The sequence below is a fragment of the Phaseolus vulgaris genome, chromosome 7, assembly GCF_051622355.1.
Source record: "Phaseolus vulgaris cultivar YP4 chromosome 7, ASM5162235v1, whole genome shotgun sequence".
Lineage (NCBI taxonomy): Eukaryota > Viridiplantae > Streptophyta > Magnoliopsida > Fabales > Fabaceae > Phaseolus > Phaseolus vulgaris.
Genome location: NC_143504.1, coordinates 21689327 through 21714821, shown reverse-complemented (window position 1 = coordinate 21714821; position 25495 = coordinate 21689327). Strand labels below are relative to the sequence as shown.

Genomic DNA, 25495 nt, shown 5'->3' with positions numbered 1-25495 from the left:
TCGCCCAAACAAAGAGTCGCCAAGACAAGGCATCGCCAAGATGAGGCATTGCTGGGTGTAGGCGTCGCCAAGAGGAGGCGTCGCCAAGTTAAAACGTTGCCCGGTGTAGGCGCCGCCAGGTAAGGAAGCAAACGTCAAAATTCAAAGCAAGTAGCTGGAGCGCATGCTCATACCCATAGATCAAGACGATAGGTACGTTAAGATATAAGTTGAAATTCGGGCGCCTAGTCCTTGAGCAGGGATTAAGGGATTCCTTCGGGATGCCCCCTCCTCAGGTATGAATAGCTAGCCCCAGTGTCAGATGTTAGACATGAGTTGAAATCCGGGTGCCTAGTCCCTGAGCAGGGGTTAAGGGATTCCTTCGGGACGCCCCCTCCTCAAGTATGAATAGCTGGCCCCGGTGTCAGATGTTAGACATGAGTTGAAATTCGGGAGCCTAGTCCCTGAGCAGGGGTTAAGGGATTCCTTCGGGACGCCCCCTCCTCAGGTATGAATAGCTAGCCCCGGTGTCTGATGTTTAGACACCTCGCAAGGAAGTGGCAGGGGGCGTTTCCTTCGAGCGTGGGCATTAGACAGCAAGAAGTTTTGGAGCAATGGAGAACCAAGTCGCCTTGGTGTTTTCAGACACCCTAAGTACAATACAGCGCTGCTGTAGCAGGCCTCTCCTTAGGCGTGGGCACCAAGCGCAAAGAGATGAGGACTAAGTTGCCTTGGTGTTTTAGACACCCCATGGATGATACAGCATTGTTGTATAGGCCTCTTCATGGGCATGGGCGCCAAAGCGCGACTTTTGTCCCAGGTGTTTAAACACGCTGAGGACACCCAGAGCAAGTCTCTCCTCGGGTGTGGACACCCAGTACAGGTAAGATAAGCCCTCCACGCCCTCGAGCGATGTTGAGGCCATAGAACAGATAAGTCTTCCTCGCCTTCGAGCGATGTTGAGGCACCAAAGACGAACAGATAAAGTCCTCCCTCGCCCTTGAGCGACGTCGAGGCCCCAGATGAACAGATACGCCCTCTGCGCCTTTGAAGCGATGTTGAGGCCATAGAAGAGATCAAATCCTCCTTTGCCTTTGGGCAATGATGAGGCAGGCGACGCCTTCATGAGGAAGATCCCTCGCAGAAACGAAGGCCAAGTGGAGTCTAAGCGAAAGACCAGGGGGAGAGTATGCATTGCGACTCAGAAGGGAAGAGTAAGAAAGAAAGTCGCGTGCTACCTAAAGAGTCATAATCAAAGCGTTGAAGGAATGTAGGGGTGATAACGCATTCAATTTAGCAAAGAAAGCAGTAGAGCAGAGAAACTGAAAGTACGCGGGGATGTAAAGATAAAGCTCGCATAATCTTTTAAATAAGATTAAGTGTCAGAGTCACAGATAAAGTTCAAAGTATTGTAAAATGTTAGAAGATACAAATGTACAAGTGAAGATTAATGAAATGAAAATCAATCCCCAAGGTCGAAGGGCACCACCTTCCCGTCAACAATATGATTGCCAGGGTCACAGTTGGAGGTGTTGATCCCTGGGTTCTCACATGTAGCTTGGGCCAGAGCTTCCTTGAACCCCTTGTCGAAGGTGTCGGCCATGTCGTCAAGGAGTTCCTTGTTGGACTTCTCCAGCTCCTCGACCTTGGAGTTTTGGGAGACTAGCTGCTTGTCTAGAAATTCCTTCTCCACCTAAAGCTTGTTCACCTCAGCTTGGTGAAGGTTGGAAGCTTCAATCTTCACAACCAGTTTCTCCTCCGTTTCGCTCAGCTTCGCCCCCAGGACCTTAGAGCTTTCTGCGGCCACCCACAGTTCAGCAGCCTCCGACTGCAGGGAAGCCATGGAGCCCAGAAGGTCAGCATGTTTCTGATCAGCCTTCTGCAGCTTCAGGTTGGTTGCCTCCACTGCCTCCTGGGTTTCCATCAGAGAAGCTTTGTAGGCGTTTTCTTTTTGCTCCCAAAGTTGCGCGAGCTTTAGCTTCTCCTCCTTCAAGGTGGCCACCTCCCGCCTAAGACCCTGAAGGGTTTGCATCTCGATGGCTTTGGTTTTTGCTTGTGCACGCCAATCGAGTGCAATAGCGAGGAAGGCCCCCATGTAGTAGGGCATGCCTTCCTTCTTAGCGTCGCCAGAAGAGCTCCCCGACGACCTCTCATTGAACCCCCTCATTAGTTGTATGATCGTCGGGGAAATCGTCAAGACCTCAGGGGCGGAAGCTTGTGCAGCAGTTTGTGTTGGTGGGAGCGCGGACTCTGCCCCCTCCTCTTGGCCCATTTGTGGTGGGGGGATGTTGCACTGGGAGGGTTTCCCCTCAGTGACTCTCCATGTTGGGGGGAGGGAGATCGTGAAGAGATGACCCTGTTGGTCCTCCTCCTCTTGAAGACCTTCCCCTCGCCAGAGTCTTCGTCATCAGAGGGGGAAATAAGGACACCCTTGCCCTTGTCCAGGGGGGCTAGGATGAGGTTGGCAGCCACAACCAGTGGAACTATAGCGATTGGTGGGGGAGAGTTAGGTGTTTGGAGAGAATGGGGAGAATTGGATGTTTGGGCGGTGTGTGGTGTTGGTGATGGAGGAGGGTTGGACTCAGTGATGGGGGTGCTGGAGGCGCCAGCCTTCGCAGATGTTGCCTTGGGGGAGCCCTCAAGGTCTTGACCAGTGCAATTCGCCTCGAGGAGTCCATTACCGATGCTGCACCAGACAAACAAGAGAGCCAGTGATGTGAATGCAATAACAAGAATACATGATTCTTTGACATTCTTAGGAGCAACTTGAGTTGGTCATGAAATGACACTTTACTTAGAATTGGATCAATGTTCTAACTCAAGAACTCACAAAGACTTTGCACCAAACCAAAGCTCATATGGAACTCCATATATTGTCAAATGGAATCAACAACAAAGAATGAAGAACATAATTAAAACAACCGAACAAAATTGAAAGGAAAAGCTACTGCACCGAACAGAAATGAAAACAAAGCTGGAAAACACAAATACAATCGGTGGAAATGAATGGAAACACCTAAGCATGGAAGCTACCGAATAAAATGAAAGGAATGAAGGAAGGAACACTTATGGAATGAAGCTTGCTGGATTTGAGACTTTGGAAGTTCAGTCACGCCACTTGGAGCCTTGTTCCAAGATAAGTGCAAGGTTGCCGCCACTTGAAGCTCACCATTGGCACACAAGATAAGGCAAAGGAAGAAGAAGACACAAGACTCACAATTTCTCTCTAAATTTGAGTATAGTCTCTCTACTCTAAATTCCAAATCTGCATTGTACAAGGGCAGCACCTTTATTTATAGCCTATAAGGTGCTGAAATGCAAAGCCAAATGTGCCTCAAATGAGACTCAAATTCGACGCCAACTAGTGCATGAAGGAAGTGTGGCTTTCCTTCCTAGTTTGGCACCTCCTAACTCCTATCTACACTCCCCCTAGCATCCCTTACTACTTACACACCTATTTATTACATCCGCACCCCTACTCTACAAAAGAAATAAGAAGAGCCATCTTTTGATACTCTTGTCCCAAGGCTTTTGCCATGCTCCTAGTGATTCGTTGGGCTTGGGCCCCTTGTTGGGCTTGGGCTTCATGGGCTTGAGCATCCTCTACTTGGTTTCCATCATACTCCCCGGGTTGGAGAGAATTCGTCCACGAATTTGGGAAACCTGCAGCAAAAGGAGTGAGATCAGTAATATTGAAAGAATTACTTCCAAGATAAGGAGTAGGCATATCTAACTCATAGGCATTATCATTAATCCTCTTGATGACTTGGAAAGGGCCATCACCACGAGGCATAAGTTTGGACTTCCTTAGAGAAGGAAATCTATCCTTTCTCAAATGAAGCCAAACCCAATCGACGGGCTCAAAGATTAATGCCTTTCTCCTTTGGTTGGCAGTGTCAGCATACTTACCAACTTTCTTCTCAATTTGTAACTTGAAGCGGTTATGCAAATCCTTAATAAAATAAGCCTTTTCAAAACCGTCCTTGCATAGAACCTCATCAAGTACTGGAATGGGAAGAAGATCTAGAGGTGTGAGGGGATTAAACCCATAAACAACCTCAAAAGGAGAATGGTTAGTGGTGGAATTTACTACCCTATTATAAGCAAACTCAACATGAGGTAGTAAATCCTCCCAAGCCCTTGGATTCCCGGAAATAAAGCATCACAATAATTGACCCAAAGTTCTATTAACCACTTCGGTTTGACCATCAGTTTGGGGGTGGTAAGTAGTAGAAAACAGAAGTTTTGTGCCAAGTTTCCCCCATAAGGTCCTCCAAAAGTGACTTAAGAACCTAGAATCCCTATCGGATACTATACTTCTAGGAAGTCCATGTAAACGAACAACTTCCTTGAAGAAGAGATTTGCAATATGGCATGCATCATCCACTTTGTGGCATGGAATAAAATGAGTCATTTTAGAAAAACGGTCCACTACCACAAGGAATAGCGTAGAAGACACATTCCCCTTTAGTAAGAACGCCAAGGCGAAGAAAACACGGTTCACCAGTGGCGACAGCAAAGCACCTCCTTACTCAGTGAAGTAGGAGCAAAGTTGGCCAGTGGGTCTCTCTCTCTCTCCCTTGTCTTATAAGGCAAATTCGAAGGGTGACTATAAAGAATTCCCTCTTCTTTGTGTAACAGAGGTGAGGTCAGTTAAAGGTTTGTGTGCACATCACCGCTACCTTAAGCCGCTAAAAGAAAGGTAAGGTAGAGCAGGTGGTGGACAAGCGTGCTACCTAGAGTATGGATGATCGTCAGATGCGTTGTTAGCAAAGGTTAGTGCGAGGAACGACAGTTAACGATCAAGACGAAGAAAGCAAATTAAAGCAAGATAAAGACAAAGCAGACCCATAAACGAGACCAAGAAGGCAATTAAGTTCATAAACATAAAGGTGTAAATATATGTTGTTCATCAACAGGCCAAAGTTTTGTGAATTAAGCAAGTTGAATCCTGGGCGCGAGCTGCCCATCTACAACCCGTTTTGATGTCGCGAAGGGTGAGGTGTCCATCTCAGGGTGCACGCAGGCAACCTGAGCAAGGGCATCCTCGAACCCTGCTCCATAGGCGTCAGTGGCGTCTTTGATGAGCTCCACCTCAGTTTTCTTGAATGTTTCGGCCTATTGGGAAAGTTCACCCTCTACGCGGCCAAGTTTAACTTCTTAGTTGGTGGCCCTCTCCTCCAGTTTGGCCATCTTGGCCTTAGTCTCCTCTGCCTGCTCCTCCAGCTCAATCACTCTGGTACGCAGAGGCAGGATCTTTGACTCCAGTTGGACAGCCTCCTGACCCTTGTCGAAAAGTTGTTTCTTGGTATCTTTCTCCAATTGGAGAAGGTTGCTCAGCTCTTGGGTCAGGGCAGTTTTGCGAATGGCAAAGACTCGGGCCTGTTGGGCAAGCTCCTCTTTCATCCTTGTCTCCACCAGGGCAAGTTCCTCCTCCATCCTCGCCTCTGTCTGGCTCACGAAGGCGCTTGAGTGAACAAGGAACTCCCCGGGGCCATTGCCCATGCATTCCCTTAGCATGTCCCCGTCCAAAGCCTTCGTTGCCTCTTTCTCTTGGAAGCTCTTGAGGGCGTGTTGGAGGATAGCGGGAAGCTCAGGTGTAAGGGGCACTTGGTCATCCTCAGGAGAGCTCTCCCCACCGCCTTCGAGTGCAAGGAGTGCGCGAGGAGAGGAGGCGCTGGGGGATGGTCCCTAAATGATGGAGGGCGGCCATCGGTGACAAAATGTGAGGTCGCCGCCACGGCCACCCTTTGCCTTTTAAAAATGATGCCCTACTTAGTGTCCTCGTCGGAGTCAATCGCCACCACCCCTTTATTCTTCTCGAGGGGGGTGGGAGTGGGAGAAGAGGGGGCTGAGCCACCTGCACCATCAAGTGCCCCTTGACGACGGGCAATCACCTCAGCCAGTCTGTTACTTTTCTCCTCATTGAGCACCATTCCTGTACCAAGAAAAAGATGAGAAATGATCCTACAAGAGTCACAGTATACAAGGGGTAAAACCAGAGAATGCACAAGCATGAAAGGCTGATAACAGAAATGCACAATGAGATGGAGAAAGAATCGAAACCAGTACCAATGTAGCCCTTGAGCCCTGAGGAGATGAACTCGTGCTTAATTAGTTGGGCAATGTTGAACACCACTCCCAAGCTCGCAAGGACCTGGCACAGTTCGCGATCAGAAGGAATCAGTTCCTCGAGAGTCCTATGCTTCTTGAGTTTCAGCATCCCCACCCAGTAGAGGGGGAATCCATCTAGTAGGGTGGGGTCATGGGCGTTGCAGTACACCCTAAAGAACTTCCCTTTGAAGCCCTTATAGGATTGTTGGAAGAGGGTTAGGAGGACTCTCCCCGCCACTCCACTGAAGCTTACCAGAGGTTTTTCCCATGACTCTTGGCTTCGAAGAAGTGAAGAAAGATGTCCACCGAAGGAGTGTGCCCAAAATGGTTGCACAAGATGGCAAACGCCCTCACGAATGCCCAACTGTTGGGGTGCAACTAGGCAAGGGCCACATTTATCTCCGTCAGGAGCGCCCTTTTGAAACCCGTGAGTGGTAGACAGAGTTTGATCCGTTTGAAAACGGTGGCATAAAGGAAGAAGAAGGGTTCCCCCTTGTTAGCGCGATCATCAGCGCATACGGGTTCGCCCTTTGCGCAGGGACGAACCGAAATGAATGCATTGCTCTCCCTCCCGAATATACGCCCCTTGAGTCAGGCTCTTCGTCTCGATGCTTCCTTACGTCCTCGCTGGAGGTGAGTGTGGAGATCTCGGGGAGGAGTTCAGGAGAGGCCTAAGAGTAGAGGGCTTTGTAATCGATGTTGGGAGGAGGGTTGGAAGTGGTTTTTGTTCAGGCCATCTAAAGGAGAAAGCTAAAAAGAGAAAAAAGGAAGGAAGAAACGAAGGTTTAGAAGAAGATGGTGGCGCGACTCAAGAAACCTAGAAAAAACAGAGACTTAGAAGAAAAACAGAGAAAACCTAAATGCAGAAATTTTAAACAGTCCCAAAACAGTTTATCACACGTTATGAATGGCGGAATCGTAAGATAAGAGCAATCAATGCATAAAGTTCATACCTTTTGATCGAAGTAGGTTGAAGGTTATGAGTTTCGAAGAAGGAAAGGCGAGAGCGTTCGAAGAGAAGAGAAAACGATCGAAAAAAGTTTCAGAGAAGTGGTGGAACAGTAACGAAGCGCGTGTTTTTGAAAAGGTTAACGTAAACGAAGGAGCACAAGCGGCGATAAGTCCTGGCCGTTGATTTAGCCACGTGTAAGAAGATTAAAACAGGTACGGAGAAGTGTCACTTTGGTGCATTGTTCACGTCCCGTCACACAGTGCCACGTAGGTCGCCAAGGGCGATGACTTAGTCTCTTCGCTGAAGAAGTTAACAGCTCGAGACTGGGGGGCTTGTGTACCGACCAGTCCTCGGACTTCGTTGACTGCTAGTAATGGTGGGCCACGTAAGCTAGGTCCCACAAGCGGCATGGGCTAGTGTCTCGCAAGCGGCACGCGCCAGGGTGCCGATGAGTGGTCAGACGTTGATCACCAGAATGTGCTGATGTGTCCTCGGCAATAAAGTGAGGGCGACGTGACATCGGGCATCGGTGACTCAAACAGCAGAGCTGGACCACGAGAGGTGGATCCCAGACAACACATCAATTATCAGTAGGGGGAAGCCTAGATAACAAGGGGTCCATGCGTGTGGTGTGAATAGCGCCTTCAGGCGCGACACAAGTAAAGAGCCACTGTAAGCACTAAGGCCCATTAGGGTTGCGTTCAGGGGTGTAGGCTGCATGCATGGCACGTGAACAACTAGGGCACCCCCAGGATGGATGGCCTCAGAGATTAGGTGCACAAGTTGGTACCCAGGTGGCCATTCTGTCAGAGGTTGCACTCCAATAAGGGAGCCTTACGCGCTATATTGCCCTAAGATTGGGTGATAGTGGCGCTAAGGCATACCCTCAGAAGCCCTAAATGCGGGTAGCGGAAACCCTAGACTATATAAAGGGTAGTAAGAAACCTCACAAGGTACGCAAGTTTTCCGCAGTCTTTTACACAGTTCTTCAGAGAGAGCTGAGATACACATTTCTATTTCTTTGTCCCAGTATTGACTTGAGCGTCGGAGTGCAAACGACCTCTAGGGTGCCCCTTTGTGTTTGTAGGTTCAGGGTGTTTGATCGAGAGAAAGCACAAACAAAGGCAGAGAGAATTGGGCATGTGATCGTCGTTAGAAGTACGAAGGCAATCGAGTCAACTAACAGGAACAAAAGAGAACAACAGACTTAAAATTAAGGGTGAGAGAAACATCTAAATTGGCAAATCAAATTCATTATTATCCAAATTCATATTCTTTTAAGTCTGTTTAAATGGATTTATCTCAAATTCAAATCCTTATTTTTGGATTTTAAATCCAACCCCTTTAACTAGATTTAGATTGGATAAATTTTTGGATTTTAAAAATCCAAAATCAATGTGTATCTCAATCGCTTATGAAATGGTAGATTGAGTCAAACTCAAGTAAGGTAGCACCGGGTCGGGCTTAAGTCGATTCAAGTAGACTCGAGCGCAAATCAAGTCGAGTCGACCCAGGAGAAGGTCAAGTTGATTTAGCTTGGACCTAGGTCAAGTTGATTCGTCTTGGATACACATCGAGTTAAGTCATCCCGGATCCAAGTTGAGTCGTGTCGGCCTCGGTCGATTCGAGTTGGCTTCGGTCGATTTGAGTCTGCCTCGGTCGAGTCTAGTTAGAGTTAGTTCGGGTTCAAGTCCAGCTTAGATCCAGGTTGAGCTGAGTCAATCCAAGCTTCAGATAAGTTGAGTGAACCCAAGTCCAAGTCAAGTCAATTTAATTTGGACCTAAATCAAATTAAGTCTGCTTGGGCCTAGGATGAGTTGAGTCAGAGTCAGCTCGGGCTCAAGTTGAGCTTAGTCATCTCGAGACTAGGTTGAGTTGAGTCAGAGGCGGCTCAGGATCAATTGTAGCTCACGCCCAAGTTAAACCGATGAAGCTCGGGCCCAAGTTGAATTGAGTTACAATAAGCTTGAGCTAAAGTCCAACTCAATCCTAAATCGAGTCGAGTCAGCCCGGGCCCAAGTCAAGTTGAGTTTAGTCGAAGTCAACCCAGGCACAAGTCTGGCCTACACCCTCGTTTAGCAGATTCAGCTCGATCCCAAGTCTAGACAAACGAGGTGAGGTATGGCAATTCAAGTTGGATCCCTATTGGCCTGCGACATTGAGCCTACATCAGGTGTGACCATGGTCAACCGAATTGGGCAAGGCTTAGGTATGACTGAGTGTAGGTCGACCCGAGTCGGGTTAAATCTAGGTCTGGGCGGGCTTAGGTGGGACCAAGGTTAATTGCGTCAGGTTAAGCCAAGTCAAGTTGGACCTATTTTTGGCTGAGACATCAGACCCATATAAAGTTAGAGCTATGTCAAGCTAAGTTGAGCCTATACATGTCAGGTCAAGCTGAGTCGATCTATTCTCAAGTCAAGTTGGTTGGTTTGACCCCACATTCAATTGTGTTGTGTTAGGCCGAAGTCGGGTCGAATTCGATCGAGATTAGGTTAGCTCGGGCCAAGATTGAGCTAAGTCCAATTAAGTCTAGGTTGAGTAGGGTTTAGGTAGGATCAAGATGGACGAAGCTAGGTCAGACCAAGTCAAGTTGGGTTTGTGTTCAACCGATACACACATCAAATTTAATCTAATTGAAAAAATGAATTTAATCTATATTTAATTCAATTTAAATTGAATTGAAAAATCCAAATCAATTTGATCCACTTAAAACTTATATGGATTTTAGATTCAACCTATTTTATTGGATTTGGATTGGATTTAGATATAATTTTGAAAAATCAAATCCATAAACACCCGTAATTAAAACATAAAAAACAAGAATCAATATGAACAGATTTATTTGACACCCAAATAGCAAAAACATATATTTGACAACCATTTATAATAATATAATAATATTTTAAATTAAAATATAATCAAAATATTAATTTATTAGGTTGTAAAGTGTGTGTTTGTTATTCTTAAGGATGGCAATGCGGTGCGAGCTATGCGGGAGTTCGCTAGAAAAAAAGTCTGGGACGGGCTCAGTAATTCAACTCGTTGACCCGCTTAAATCCACCCTATATAACCCACAACCCGCGAGAGCCAACAGCAGGGCAAGGTGGGCTGGCCCGCAAAAAAAAAAGCAAGTTATGTTATGTGTTGTGCATGTGCTGCTGTCACAAATTAATTTCAAAATCTAATTAATTAGGTTTTTGAATTTATTTTTTTAAATCAGTAAAAAACATATATTCAATTTTTAATTCAATTATAATCAATTTATATTCAACTTTTTTATAATTATTAAATTTTATATTCAATTTTTCAATAACAATGAAAAAGTAGTAAATATTTTGATTGAATTTCTTTATATTTAAATTTTTATATAATTATTGAATTTGTATATTCAATTTTTCAGTAATAAATGTAGCAAACATCTTTATTGAATTTCAAAAAAAACTTACGTGGGTGGCCCTAATGTGAAACGCAGTTGAAAAATCAACCTACATTCATTACGTGGCAGACCAACCCACATTGCCCCTTCCTTTTGATGGTGTTCAGCATGCCAACAATATACATTCAAATCTTTCTTTCCAACATAGCCAAGATTTGCTTATATTTCTTATTTAATCAATTATATGTTAAAAGCATTCTACTTTTTAATATAATAATAATTATTAATAATTATATTTGTACTATAATAAAATAAATAGTTACAATAAAAATACTAAAATAATAAATTAATTAATTTTAAATTTAATATTTTGTAAATTAATTATTTTAATATATTTTTATTTTGAAATATAAATTTTTATTTATTAAAAATTTATATATTTTTATTTTTATTTAAATTTGTTTTAATTTGTTTTAATTCTAATTTATATTTTCAAATTAATTTTTTACATCAACTTATTTTACATTTTTTAAATATATTAATATAAAAAAATATTTTATCACATCAATCAAATCAAACTATACATTTTTCACTCATTTCTTGTACTTTTTCTTTCATGCAAACGACTTCATTTCCTTTTCTTTCTTTATTTTTCTACGTTCTCTTTCAGTAAAGGATATATTATGGCTTTCAATAATGGCAGAAATTTTGCCCTTACTTTAAGTTTGGAAGAAGAAAAATATGGGAAACCCAAGTACTAATTCCTTACTCTTCTTTAAAGACTCTTTTTTTTTAGGTCTCATCCTCCTTTAGAAGAATTTTATTTTAAGTTTGGATGCTTTCTAAGAGTCATTCTCACCTGCTAAAGAAGGCATGACTCTAATTCATAGTTCAGATATATATATCAATTATATATATACTTCAAGTTTATAGAACTCGTCCTATAAGTAAAATGGTTAATTATTGGAAATCATTTGATATTGGATAAAAGTTATATTGTAATCATTGAAAGAAAATTGAAACATAAAATAATTATAAAAGTCTCATACGACATAGATATGGACATGCAGATACGTATAATCACTAAAATATAGGACACCGTAACATATATCTATATATTAAATAATTATAAATTATATAAATTGACAATAAAGATTTATCTGCACAAGTATGTTTCAGATTTTGTTTGAGTAGAAATATGTTTTTCATGACTAATTCAAAATGATTTGTTTCTTATTTTTATAATCATAATAAAAATTTATACAATAAGTTTGAGTTTTTAGAAAATTAATGTATTTCTTCTTTTTAAAATTCTGTTAAGATCATGCTAGAATTGTCAAAAATCTAACAAATGTTTTTTGAATTGGACACTTCACGGATACGTGTTCTACAAGTGTCAGTGTCCAATACATGTATCTGACACGAACACGTCATTTAATAGAAGTGTCAAAGTTTCATAGCTCCAGAATTTGGGGAAAAAATTCCAATTGTTCAAATTCTTCTATTTTTGCCTCCATATTTTCATCTAAAAAATAATTCCAAACATGTTTTAGATTGATATTTTTAGTATCACCAACCATCATTACTTGATATTTTCACCAATATCAACTATTAATATCAAAGATACTTTTGTTTAGAATGAATTTTCGTCCACCTTCATTGACTTCTCTTCAAGCTTCAATTTTTCTCACTCAATTACCTCCTAAATAAATTCCCAAAATATATACAATTATTAGTCCAATGACTATAAACATTTTGATATTTACAATATTTCCTATCCTTGTTTATTCTAAAGTAATTTATTATCTTCGCTTAGTTTAATTTTTATCTTTTAGCAAAATATATAAAAATAATAATTGCTTTAGTTACATGAAATTGTACATTCGATTTGTCATTTTGTCTCGTCTCTCACTTCCTATTGTTGTAATAACTTATATATACATATGGGTTCCTAATTTTTTACTTTGGCAAACTTTAAGTCATTATGATCTAATTGTCATTTCCACTTCTAAGGGTTATAATGTTTCTCAATAAAGTTTAAATTTGATCACATCTATCCCTTATGACAACTTATATATAAACAATTTGTTTAAGCATTTATCATAAGTAACAATTTTCATTCATAAAACTTATGTTTATTAACCCACTTGTTTATTTTCTCAGAACGACAATACAACTTTGTAATTTTTTTCTGTCTTTCACAATACGAACCCATCGATTAATTTTTTAATATCTCCTCTTTCAATACGTTTATGAGTGATAACTTTTTTTTTTGACATTTTCCTTTCTCAAATATTTTTCCTCCTTTAATTTTTTTATTTATCAATGAATTTTATTAATCTCATTAAAACTTCATCTTTTTTTCTTTATCATATTCGCATTTGTTGACACATCTCTTTGATATAATTTTCCTCCGAATAAAAATTGTATATAATCACATTAGTCAAAATTTAAAATAAAATGTGTAACTTAAATGTTATATTAGCATATGTTTAGAAAGTAAATACATACGAAACAATTAAAAATCTTAATGTTTTATTTAAAAATTAATTTCAAAAACTAATATAACAACATTATATACTTTCAATATCAAAATACTGACTTACTTTTTTCAGAGGGATGGGATTGGGGAGTAGGTATTTGCGATGTTAGGATAGCAGCCTAAAAGAATTTTGGGCTTAGGAAGATAAAATCCATAGAGTTATTTTTTTCTTTTTACTGAAAATTAGTAGCAATTTCTTCCTGCGCCTCCATGCTTTCTTCATACACCTCCATAAAAGATGTGAAATAACAATTTGTGACTTTTTAATTTTTTTTATTGACACTCCTCTTCCTTTTCTTTTTGTAAAATTACGAACTTAATTTTAAATTTTAGAAAATATTTTGTAGGTAGTTCCAAAATTTTATGCATCTTTTGTCGAAGGATAATTTTGGATTAAAAATATTTATGGGGGGCGTAAGAATAAACTATGGGGTGGAGAAAGAAATTGCCAAATTTTTCCGTTATAATGGACCTTCCTTTTGTCTTGCCCTTTTTGGTGTGTATATTTTAGCCCTTTTTTAGTTTCACACCTTTTTTAGTTCGGGTAATGGAAACAGAATTCCCCTTTCAGTAGTGAGTTTAGGGCAAGTTCTTCCTGTACCCAATCATTTTTAACCTGCACCCAACTTAATTTTTATTTCTGAAAATACCCTTCATTTTGGAAATGAAAATCTAGAATTAAAAATAATACATTCTGGAAAAGTATATTTGGAATTCAAAATTCAAAATGAAAATCTAGAATTAAAAATAATATATTCTGGAAAAGTATATTTGGAATTCAAAATTCAAAATCTCATTCTGAATAAAAAAATCTGTAATACATGAAATTCATTCTAGAGAAAAAAATCCAAAAATATTCTGGAAAAGAGGATCCATAATATATAATCCTATTTATTTAAGGGTATCTTTGTCTTTTCATACTGAAATTGGGTGCAGTAATACCGTGAAGGAAGTAAGGCAAATTCTCCCTTCACCTTATCAATTCCAACATGCAACTAATCAGTTTTTGAAAATAACAAAATTACCCCTTCAAAATGACGAAAATAATCTTAAATAAAAGAAGGGTGTAAATAAAAATTACTTTCGGAACTTTTTATCCAGAAATATTCTGGATTTTAATTTTTAGAATACATTTTTGAATTTCGGAAATTTTTATTCAGAATGCATTTTCAATTTTGTATTCTGGATTTTTTTGTCCGGAATGTATTTTTTTAGTTTTAAATTATATTTATTATTTCGGATTTTCAAATTTGGAAAAAGGGTATTTTTGGAAATTTCAGAAAAAATGACAGGGTGCAAGTTAGAATTGATATGGTGCAGGAAGAAATTGCCAGGACGTAATTGCCTGAGTTTAGTTTCTCAAAAACTCAAGCCCAACCCATGCTCTATTTCCATTGTTTTCTGAGGAAGGAAGCAATATTTTTATACCAGGCTTTTGCTAATGCACCCCACAAATTTCAAAATTACGGGTTTATTATTCTTTAAAGTGACTAGGGTTACTCACTTTCAGAAATTTTCTGAAACACGCTTTAAGGAATTTTCAAAACAAGATTTTCGAAATGTGATTTCTAGAATAGGATTTCTAAAACACATAAAATACATTATCGAACAAGTTTTTCAGAATAAGATTCCCAAGATTTTCAGGATAAGCTTTCTAAAATATATATAATATTTTTCAGAATGCATTTTTTAAAATAAGTGCTCTTAGAACAAGTTTTCCAGAACAAACTTTTTTTTTGCAATGACTTCTCTCTTCTTCCACTGGAGCGTTCTCTCTCTCTTCTTCTGTAGTGGCGATGGTGCAGTAGCAGCAACAATGATGACGACTACATGGTGTGGTGCAGTGAGGAAAGGCATTTTAATATTTTTTTATTAGTAGTAGGCATGCAGTTAGTAATGATGGGGTGCAGTAGGCGAAACCGTTTATATCAAAGGTTGTGTATCTGATTGATGGCAATTTCTTCCTGCACCTCTACATTTTTCTTCCTGCACCCTACATTCTTCAAAAATACCGAAATTATCCTTTAAAATTTTAGGTGTTTCTGGAATAGTAGTTCATAAACAAAGGTATTTCCAGAATAGAAAATTCAGAAGAAAAAAAAATAATTTCAGAACACATTTTCCAGAACACATTTTTTTTTATTTTCGGATTGATAAATTCGGAATTCATTAAACATGTTCCGGAAAAGATGTTCTGGAAATATTTCAGAAAAAATAATTCAGAAGTCATATTTTAAAGGGGCAAAATAGTCTTCTTCAAAATGATGGGTGCAGGAAGAAATCTTTAGAGGTGCAGGAAGAAGTTGTTTATCGATTCAAGCAAATAATTATTTACTATTTTGGTAAAAACAAAAGTTAATCAAACACATATTCTAGAAGAAACAAGCTAATGACCAAATAAACAGTCAAAGAAGTTAGTAAGTTCGAGAAGGTCTACAAATCTAATTTTACTTGAATTCTTAAATACAATAGTTTTTCATTAATAGAAAGAAAAACAATTCATGTTGAATTGCAAATTGCATTAACAAATAATAATCGAATAATAATCATCAATCTAAAAATGGCTCTAGTAAAAGAAGGGCACCCATAATATTAATCTCACATGGCTACGCATAGGTGGAAGCAAAGGTTTACTTAGGTAACCGCACTTCCAAAAATAAGTTATAACTAAATAGGTTTAAAGTCTCCAAAATGAGAAATTTTTGTGAAGACTATTTTTTTTCATTTAAAACCTATGAAAGTTATGACATCATACTTCTATAATTCTTTTTTATTGAGTGTCACTCTCAAACATAGTTTTAGAGAAATTGAAATACCATTTGCAATGTTATGTTTTACATAGTAAAAAAGTTTAGTAACACACTAAAAATTACTACACATCACATTTAAAAAATAATAAAAAGGATCATTAATTAATTTCATGTATGTGGAGATAAAGCAAGTCATAATAGTGATCACAAGGCAAAATTGTTAAAAAAAAATTTGTTGAGGATTTATAATTTTTTTAAAATGGATTTATGTTTGTTTGGATTACTCGATAAGTCCAACAAATTATTACTAGCAAAGGTTCTAAATAACCCTAATACCATATTAAGAAGTGAACTTTAAGTCTAATTGAACCTTACAAAATTGACTCATAAGGCGGTGTTTACATCCACTTATACACTACGAAATGTTCTTAACTGTAGTGAATGTGAGATCTCCAACAGATGTAGTTGAATTGTAGCTCCTTCAACATAACATAAGTCATATTAGTTTAAATAATCAACTTTTATTATAATATATAACAACCACTTCACAACAAAGTACTACAAAATTAGTTAACATTGTGCCAATTTCAATACAATACTATAGGCTCAACACTTGAACAAGTGCCTACTCAAATTTGTCTTTATTCCTATGCCAAAGTCTTTTAGGCAAACCCTAATCATTGTTGAATAGTAAAAGTCTTTCTCAACCAGCATGTTTGGGCGAAAGGGGTGAAGCTTTGAAAAGGAGAACACAGAAGGACCTGACAAGAGTTTGAAACCTTAACGGGGTGAAAGATGAAGGATTTTTGGTGTCATGATAATATCATCAAAGATATTATATGATATACTAACATTCTTAACTCATTTAACTATATTAAATTTTATAAAGAGACCAAGAACCATCACTACAAGAAAATCATTAAATGGAAATAAATTTTAGAGACTAATAATAATTAGTTACCATATTGACTAAATTAGATATTATTTTATATTATCTAAATTTAGTACTTTAAACCTTGACGATGAGCGATATGACGATTCTAAAGACGTCGTTAACGATCATCTTGTGGCAACCGATGGGGAGGATGAAGAGGAAGGAGAGGGGGAAGGAAGAGAAGAGGGCGAACGCTTGTTGGAGGAGTTGTTTGCGCCTCTATAATTTGTAATTATATAATTTACAAGTTATTCTGCTTTCTCCTTTTATTTAAGTAATGCCTTTTCCCTTTAATGTTTTTTGCATCGCTCGTTCTGATGTTGAACGTTGATCTGATATTGTATTAACGAGCCAACTGCACTGATGTGATAACAACTCATAAGTAAATTGTTGGGAGAGATTTATCGTTTTAAGATAATTTCCTTACGTGGAGAAAACTTTATATTAACCATTCATGAGGGATTTGCCTCATGGGGGAAAAACTTCCTTAGCCGAAGAGTATATTTAAGATATCGATAGGGATTCTCGTTTTGAGCCAGCTTCCTTAATCGTATCAACGCAAAAGTGCGTACTCCGAAAGGGAATCAGGTTAAAATTCCTGAACCGGGACGTGGCGGTTGACGGCAATGTTAGGGAGTCCGGAGACGTCGGCGAGGGCCCCAGAAAGAGTTATCTTTTCTGTTTACCAATATGCCCATCCTGGAAACGGCTCAACCAGAGGTAGGGTCCAACACGCTTGTTCATAAATGACTGTTAATTGTTAAGCAAGTTGTCTTGATCGAAGGGTATAGATTTAGGATATTGGTTGGGATTATCGTCTTAAAGCAAAGCTTCCATACTCGTATCAATGATGAATTTTTACGGCAAGTGCATCGCGTTCGTCAGAAGTAATAATTGTCCCTAAGGACGGATGTCGATCTCAGAAGGAAGAATAAATTATTGAGTACAATATTCGCTAAATATAACAACAGACCGATAAAAAGAGTTTTGAAGTGATTGTGTTGGCACTGATCAATAAGAAAACAAACAAAAAATTAGTTGTTTCAATTGGAAAAATAGGGATTAGGTTTCATCTCTCCCACTCTCATGTATTTTGATTAGCATGTTAATATTGAGTTCTTTTATTGAAATTGATGCCGGTAAAAAATTCATTTATATCGATCCCTCGCATATTTATAAAAATAACTTAGAATCACACTCAAACATTAATGGAAATTAACATTTTAAGTCTATCCCTAACACTCAAATATGTTAAATATTGTTGTTCAGGTTTGATCCCTAAAAATACCTCCTGGTCAGATTTAAGATTCTCAATTTGTCACGGAAAGTTAAAAGTAAAACAACAATACCAATAATCAATCAAAAACTGAATATTAATATATAAGATATCACATCAATACATAAGAGTTTGAGCAGATTACTCCCAATCCTAAAGGGTGGAATTAGCCACGCATACTTCTAGCACCTTCCATTCTCCCAATTGGGTTACAATTCACTCTATGGTGTTTTCTTCTCAATCTGGCACACTAGGGTTGAGCCTCTAGCCCCCTATTTATCCTAGTTTTCTAAGGTTAGGTCATTTCCTGTGTCGCGCTAATAGGCTAAGTGAAACAAAATGCCCAATCTTTCTTTGCATCTTTTTCCATTCTAGGACCTTCCAGTTTTCTCTTTTTAGCTCAAATTATTCTCCTTTACTCCAAATCTTCAATCCACCCTAAAAATCTACAATTAACACCAAATTTGAGAATAAAATGCTCTTATTCAAATAAAGCTCATAAAAAATGTAAAAATGTATAAATTCATAAATTAAGGATTATTTTATATGTAAATTAGCAATAAATCCTCATAAGTGCATATATTTTAATATGAAATATTACTGAAATTAAACACTTGTCAATCAGCACAATACACGTTCGTTCAGGAAAGGCTGCTAATTTTTAAGCAAGTTGCTTTGAGACTAGCATAGTGTTAGTATGTTCACCATAACTGAAACTGATGGAAGAGTGCCTTCATTCCGATTGGTTTTTTTGTTGGAGAGGAGGCGGAAGCTTCATGGATTGCAGCGGATAAGGAGCTCACTTAGAGCTTGTGGTTTCCTTGAAGGTGAAGGATAGGTATGGAGAGTGATACGTGAGGCCTAACCACTTGGTCTAGTGGAAAATTGAAGATCAAATGTCTATCCTAAGGAGGGAAAGACTAGAGTGGGAATTGGCTCAATATTTTGGCAGCAATTGCACTCATTCATTAATCTTGAAAATACATGAATCAAGCACCTCAATTTATAGGAGAGAGGGCTGAACATTTTGGAGCCAAAAGTTTAAAATTCAAAATAAAACTCTCCAATGAGAAGGTGTCATGTTGAGTCATGCTTTCCATGTTTAGCTCACACCTTCCATGCTAAATCCTCTCCACTCCTATGTTGTCATGTGGACGTCCATGTGCTCCATGCCAATGTATTTTCGTTCTCTAATATACCCTAGATGTTTTAGGGTTACATTGGGCTCAAATAAGCCCAATTGCTACCCTAACTAGTCACTTTTAACCTTAACTAATCATATTTTACTATTGGCCCAAATACAAGCCCAAAAACCTATGATACTTGGCTCAAATATTTGGTCCAATTATTTTATGCTACTAGGCCCAATACATGGCCCATGAAATCCTAAACAACTTTATACAATTTATTTAAGCTAAAGCTTGGCCCAAAAATAATGTTGACTAGTCAACAGAAATCCAGTTTTCTTGTATTCTTCTGGCCAAAGCTCTAGTTTATGTTTTGATGACTTGGAGGTCTTCTTGGATATGTTTGTACATTCCTTCACCCTATAGTTTTCCTCTTGATTAGGCCTACAAAAATAAACAAAAGCCCAATTAGACTCATATTTGCAATTAAATCAATAAACAACCTCTAGGTCTTCATCCTCCTTATTATGGAGTTGTGTGTGGCAATTAAATCAATAAACAACCTCTAGCTCTATCAGAAACAATAACAAGTGTGTATTTTTAAAGTGTCTCGTTAAAGCCTTCTTGGTCGAAAACTCTCCTTAGGGATAAAACAACCAAATGAGGAAAGAGTGCATTGTTTACTTCATTAACTATAATAAAATTTGAGGTGTGTGGCATTCCACGTCCCTGGTACAATTCTTCCAGAAAAAATATTATAAATAATAAGTTCCACCGATCGTTGTGTCTTTAACTCAAAAAGGTTTTTCTCAATTGCTTGAAAACTTTCCTTCGTTATTTCGAGCTTCACTACACATATGTTAAACTAAGTCTTCTTTATGAAAGCTTCTAGGTGTCACTTTTGAATGATATCTTATGGTTGCTCGAATCTCTAATGCTTCTGCTCTGATTCTACTCTTTTCTTTGTATTCATTGATTAGGTTCAGTTTGACCACTAGGCTTTCTTGATTTAAATTGACATCAAACATATGACGTCGTAGGGAAGGTTCCCCAATTTCTACTGGTATCATGGCTTCAGTACCATATGTTAGGCTATATGGTGTTTCCTAGGTGGTGGTTTGTGGTGTACATCGGTAGGTCCACAAGACTTCGATAAGCTTCTCGGTCCACTTGCCTTTCGTAATGCCGAGTCTTTTATTTAATTCATTGAGGATTACCTTGTTCACGCCCTTAGCTTGTCCATTGGTTTGGGGATGTTCTGTCGAACTAGTGATAAACTTCCCGATCCACTTGCCTTGGTTTCTAGAACTCTATTTTCCCTCGATCAATAATCAACTCCTACTAAGATAAATTTGCATTGTCCTTTACTTCGGTTGAACGGGCCAATGATGTTCATTCATGATGGAAAAGACCCAAGCACAAGCCCAAATGCAAGCCCACTAAAGAATAGATTTGGGCCAACCACTAGAGCTATGGCCAAGAAGATCCAAGAAGACTGGAATGTTGCTATTGATAGCAGAGAAACCTTCTTATACATGTTCAAAATGCCATAAACTCTAGTGTAGAGTAGACATTAATTTCTTGTCAAAATTAACATAGGAACTTTATTTGTAATTTTTCTTAGAATTAATTCTGGCACCTAAAACACCAACCTAGGTAAATTTAGGGTTTCTAAAACCTCTAAATTCTCCAAGGCCAGCCTAGAAAGCCCATAGATGGGGTGAGCGTACAACACTAGTCACAGTGCTTCATTAGGCGCCACTTTTGGATGGAATTTATTTGAATTTTCAGTCCTCTAAATACTATAAATAAGAGGTCTTGGCTCATGTAATTGCAAGATTAATCATAGAGTGAAATTGCTGCCAAATTCTTGTGCCAATTTATCACTCTTGTCTACTTCCTCTCTAGGATAGACAAGCTTAGCTTCAACCTTCATCTTCCAAGTGAGCTGGCTGAACCACTCACCTTCCATACTCATCCTTCACCTCCAAGGCAACCGTGATCTGCATGTGAGAGCCTTGTCCGTGAGCAATCCATTGAGCTTCCGCAACTCCACCAACATTTGTCAAATCGGATGATAGCATGCGCCTATCATTTGGTATCATGAGCTATGGTCTTCAAGAGATAAGTGCCTTCTCTTGATTTTAATTTGTGTTGTTCTTAATTCCGCTTTATTTATCATATTTTTTATATGTCTTGCTGTTTTAATTTCGTTTTTGATTCATGCTGATGTTTGAACAATTCTAATCGGTGCATTTGGCTCAAATTGTTCTTGAGTTTCCAATTTCAAACTGTTTTTAGGTTCCTAATTGTCGCGTTGTTCTGTTTTTGCTTTATTTGAGTCTTTATTGAAATGTTAATCGGTTCATATTGTGTGATTTGAGTCATTTTGAATTTTGAATCCAATTGTGTTTTGTCAAGTCATGTGTTTCCAAGAATTGTCATCAAATCCTAGTAGTACTTTTCTTGATTGATTTGGTTTCTTGATTTGATTTTGAGTCCAGTTTATAATCTGAATTGTTTGATCCTTCGGCACATTTTTCTTTTAAATTTGAGTTCACATTTGTGTGCTAGATCCACACAAGTTCCTATACATAACTTCTATTGTGTTTTTGAAGTTTCTTAAAACTGTTTTTAATTCTAGAATTAGGCTTCCTCTGTTTTTGATTTTGTGCTGGCTGTTTTTGCTTATGAAATTAAAATTTGTTGGAGAAAAATTATGAAATTCTGGATTTGAATAGATTGAAATGTTAAAAAAAAGTGAATCAAAATTCAAAATAGAAAAAAAATGATAAATCAAATTCAAAAGGTATGCATTCTGCACGAACAGAAACGGTGAAGTGGCAACAATTTTGAAAAATTTATCTCAATTAATTGGTGCATTGTTTTGGTGTGATTCCAGCGCCAAAATTTAGGTAAGAGATCTTGAACTGTTTGTGATTTAAATTTCAAATTCAAATTCGAACTATACAGCTCAACATAAATATTTTAAGTCACGCATTTTGTACCTTAAAATTCCAGTAGTACTGTTTTGGTTTTATTAATCCAATTCTAGTGCCAACCTTTAGGTTCAATTTGTGTGCCACATTTTGTTGAGTGCCTTATTTGTTTGGTTGTCATATTCATTCAATACTCTTTTAACTTGTGTCATATAATTACTCCCTTTGTTGTTGTCCAATTCCAAATTGATTTGTTTCTTTGCTTTGAAATTTGTTGACCTCTTTGATTGGTGGTAAAAATTTCAAAAGCGGTGCTTGGTTAAGTTGGAGCTAACCTTTGTGGTGAGTCCATTGTTACTTAGTAGGTTCTGTTTTAAAGACTTAACTTGAATATATTTGAGAGGTTGAACAAGAGTGCAACAACAAGCGAGTTTACAAAATACACAAAGAGTGGGTGCCAATAGCAAGAGTAACAACAAAAAGGAGTACCAACAAACAAAAGAAGAACATGGAATAGGATTTCTAAATTTTCTTTTGTAATCCAATTTCCATTGTATTTCTTTTGAGTTGTAATTGCATTAAACTTTGATTAATTAGTGGAATAATTATGCATTAGACGATGAGTGTGTTTTCAATGGTTCTAAGTGCCAAGAAGCCTCACCTTAGGAAACGCCTAATTTACAAGCTTTCTAGTTAACATTCTTTAATTGTGTTTTTGTTAATTGCTTTGCATTTTTCTTGCATAAAATTGTGTTTTTCATTCGTAATTGTGATCTAAGTGAATTACTTAGAAAAAGATTTGTGAAAAGTCTTGAGGGATAGATTCTGGCAAGGAAAGGCTTGGTACTTAAGAGATCCAAGTGATCCACCTCCCTTTCCTCGGAAGCTACCTTCATTACTCTCCTTCTCTTTTTTGAGGTAAATTACTTACAACACATAACTTTAACCATGTCTTCTCATCACTCTAATGAAAGTGAAGGAGAGTCTATCAAATCTCTTTTGAAAAAATTAGCACAAGACTTTCAAGCACTTTCGTATAGACAAATGCAACATGAGACCCTTCTCAAAGAAAGGGATACTCAATTTGCTTTAATACAAGATGAGTTGAAAATGGTTAAAGAAAGAGATGATTACATCAAATCCAAAACGAGTTCTCATGCATCTAGCTCTAGGGGTAATGATTTTTTTGGGGAACAAAGTCTTATAATTAATGAGTACTATCAACCACCCCCTAGGAGAGCTAGAAAGGAAAGAAAAGAAAGCCTAAGAGAGGTTAGGGTAGATCTACCTTATTTCCATGGAAAAGAAAACGTAGAAGCTTACCTAGATTGGGAAATGAAGGTAGAACAATTGTTTGCTTGCCATAGAGTAAGTGAGGAACGAAAAGTACCCTTAGCCACTCTAAGTTTCCAAGGTAATGCTATGTATTGGTGGACGACCCTTGAGAGAGATAGGCGTCTTCATAAGGATCCTCCCATAGAGTATTGGAATGATCTTAGGGGAGCCTTAGGATGCCGCCATATTCCCTCCTATTATAATAGGGAGTTAATGGACAAGCTCTAAAGACTCCAACAAAAGAATATGAGTGTAGAGGAATATAGGCAGAAAATGGAATTATACATGATGAGAGCCTCAATTAGGGAGTCTGAACCCACCACCATAGCAAGATTCTTAAGTGGGCTTAACCTTGAGATTAGAGATAGAGTTGAACTTTTGCCCTACCAAGACTTGAATGACTTGATTCAACTTTGTATCAAAATTGAACAACAAAATTTAAGGAAAAACTCAAGTCGTAGGGAAAACTCATACTCTAACTCTTATCCAAAGAGGGAGTATAAGAGGGAGGAAAGTGTGCCAAAAGAAAAACCAAGAGAAACTCCCAAGAGTGTAGGAAAAGATGTGCTAACCCCACCAACCCGTAGTAGAGATGTCAAATGTTTCAAATGTCATGGTAGAGGTCATGTTCAAGCCCAATGCCCAAACCAAAGAACTATGTTCTTAAGAGGGGTAAATGAATATAGTAGCCATGACGATGAACCTAGCGGGAAAGAGGAAGAGAATAATGAGGGAGCATATCCACGTGAGGGGGAGCTAATGATGATTCGAAGAACCCTCAACAACCAATCTAGTGTGAACCTAGAGACACAAAGAGATAACATTTTTCATACTAGATGCAAAGTTTTAGAAAATGTTTGTTCTCTTATTGTGGATAGTGGCTCTTACTGCAATTGTTGTAGCGCTAGAATGGTTGAAAAGCAAAATCTATAATTAATACCTCATCCTAAACCTTACAAACTTCAATGGATCAATGAAGATGGGGAATTAACTGTAGACAAGCAAGTGAAAGTCGAGTTTTCTGTGGGAAACTACAAATATAAAGTTTTATGTGATGTAGTTCCCATGGAAGCTTGTCATATTTTGTTGGGTAGACCTTGACAATTTGATAAGAAAACTATGCACAATGGTCTAACTAATGAGATTACCTTCACCCATAAAGAAAATAAGTTTATACTTTATCCTTTATCACATTCACAAGTGGTAAAAGATCAAGTACAAATGAAACAAAAGAGGGATGAAGAGAACAAAAATAGAAAAACAAGAAAAAACCCTTAGGGAGCAAAGGCGTGGGAGAAGAGTGTTCCTTCCCACAAGGTCATTCAACAAGAAGAAAGAATGGAAAACACATTTGAAAATATGCTTCTTGTTGAACAACCTTCAAGCCTTTTAATTTGTAAAAGAACACTTACATGCACTGCCACACTTGTTGAGACTGGTGTTCTACCTCCTCAAGTAAAAGAACTTTTAAAAGAATTTGATGATATATTCTCTAAGGAAGGCCCCATAGGACTTCCCCCTTTTAGAGGTATAGAACATCAAATCGAATTAGTTCTGGGAGCTAGTCTACCCAATAGACCAGCTTATAAAACTAATCCTCAGGAAACTAAGGAGATAAAATCACAAGTACAAGATTTGTTGGAGAAGGGTTGGGTTCAAAAGAGCTTAAGCCCTTGTGTTGTACATGTCTTGTTGGTGTCAAAAAAAGATGACAAGTGGAGAATGTGCTGTGATTGTAGAGCCATCAATAACATCACCATCAAGTATAGGCATCCAATTCCAAGACTAGATGACATGCTTGATGAATTGTATGCGTCCATCATATTTTCTAATATTGATCTTAAAAATGGATATCACCAAATTCGAATTAAAGAGGGTGATGAGTGGAAAACCGCTTTTAAAACCAAATTTGGACTATATATGATGGAAGAGGCCTAAGCCCATGATAGAAAAAGCCCAAGCCCAAGCCCAAATACAAGTTCAAGCTTAAGCTCAAGCCCAATAAATAGAAGATATAGGCCAACTAAGCATCATTGGATGTCTTTCTTTTGTAATTACTTTTAAGTATTTTTAGTAGAACATAAAGGGAGGTGTAGATATAAATATAAGAGGTGCAAATGTAAAAAGCTAAGCCACACCTTCCATGTGACATAAAAAAAAGGTGTAGGTGT

At 38.1% G+C, this 25495-nt stretch overlaps 1 pseudogene; it reads left to right on the top strand.

Annotated features, from left to right (window-relative positions):
* Positions 1-23324: 23324 nt before the first annotated feature.
* LOC150025827 (uncharacterized) lies at positions 23325-24257 on the top strand (annotated as a pseudogene).
* Positions 24258-25495: the final 1238 nt, after the last annotated feature.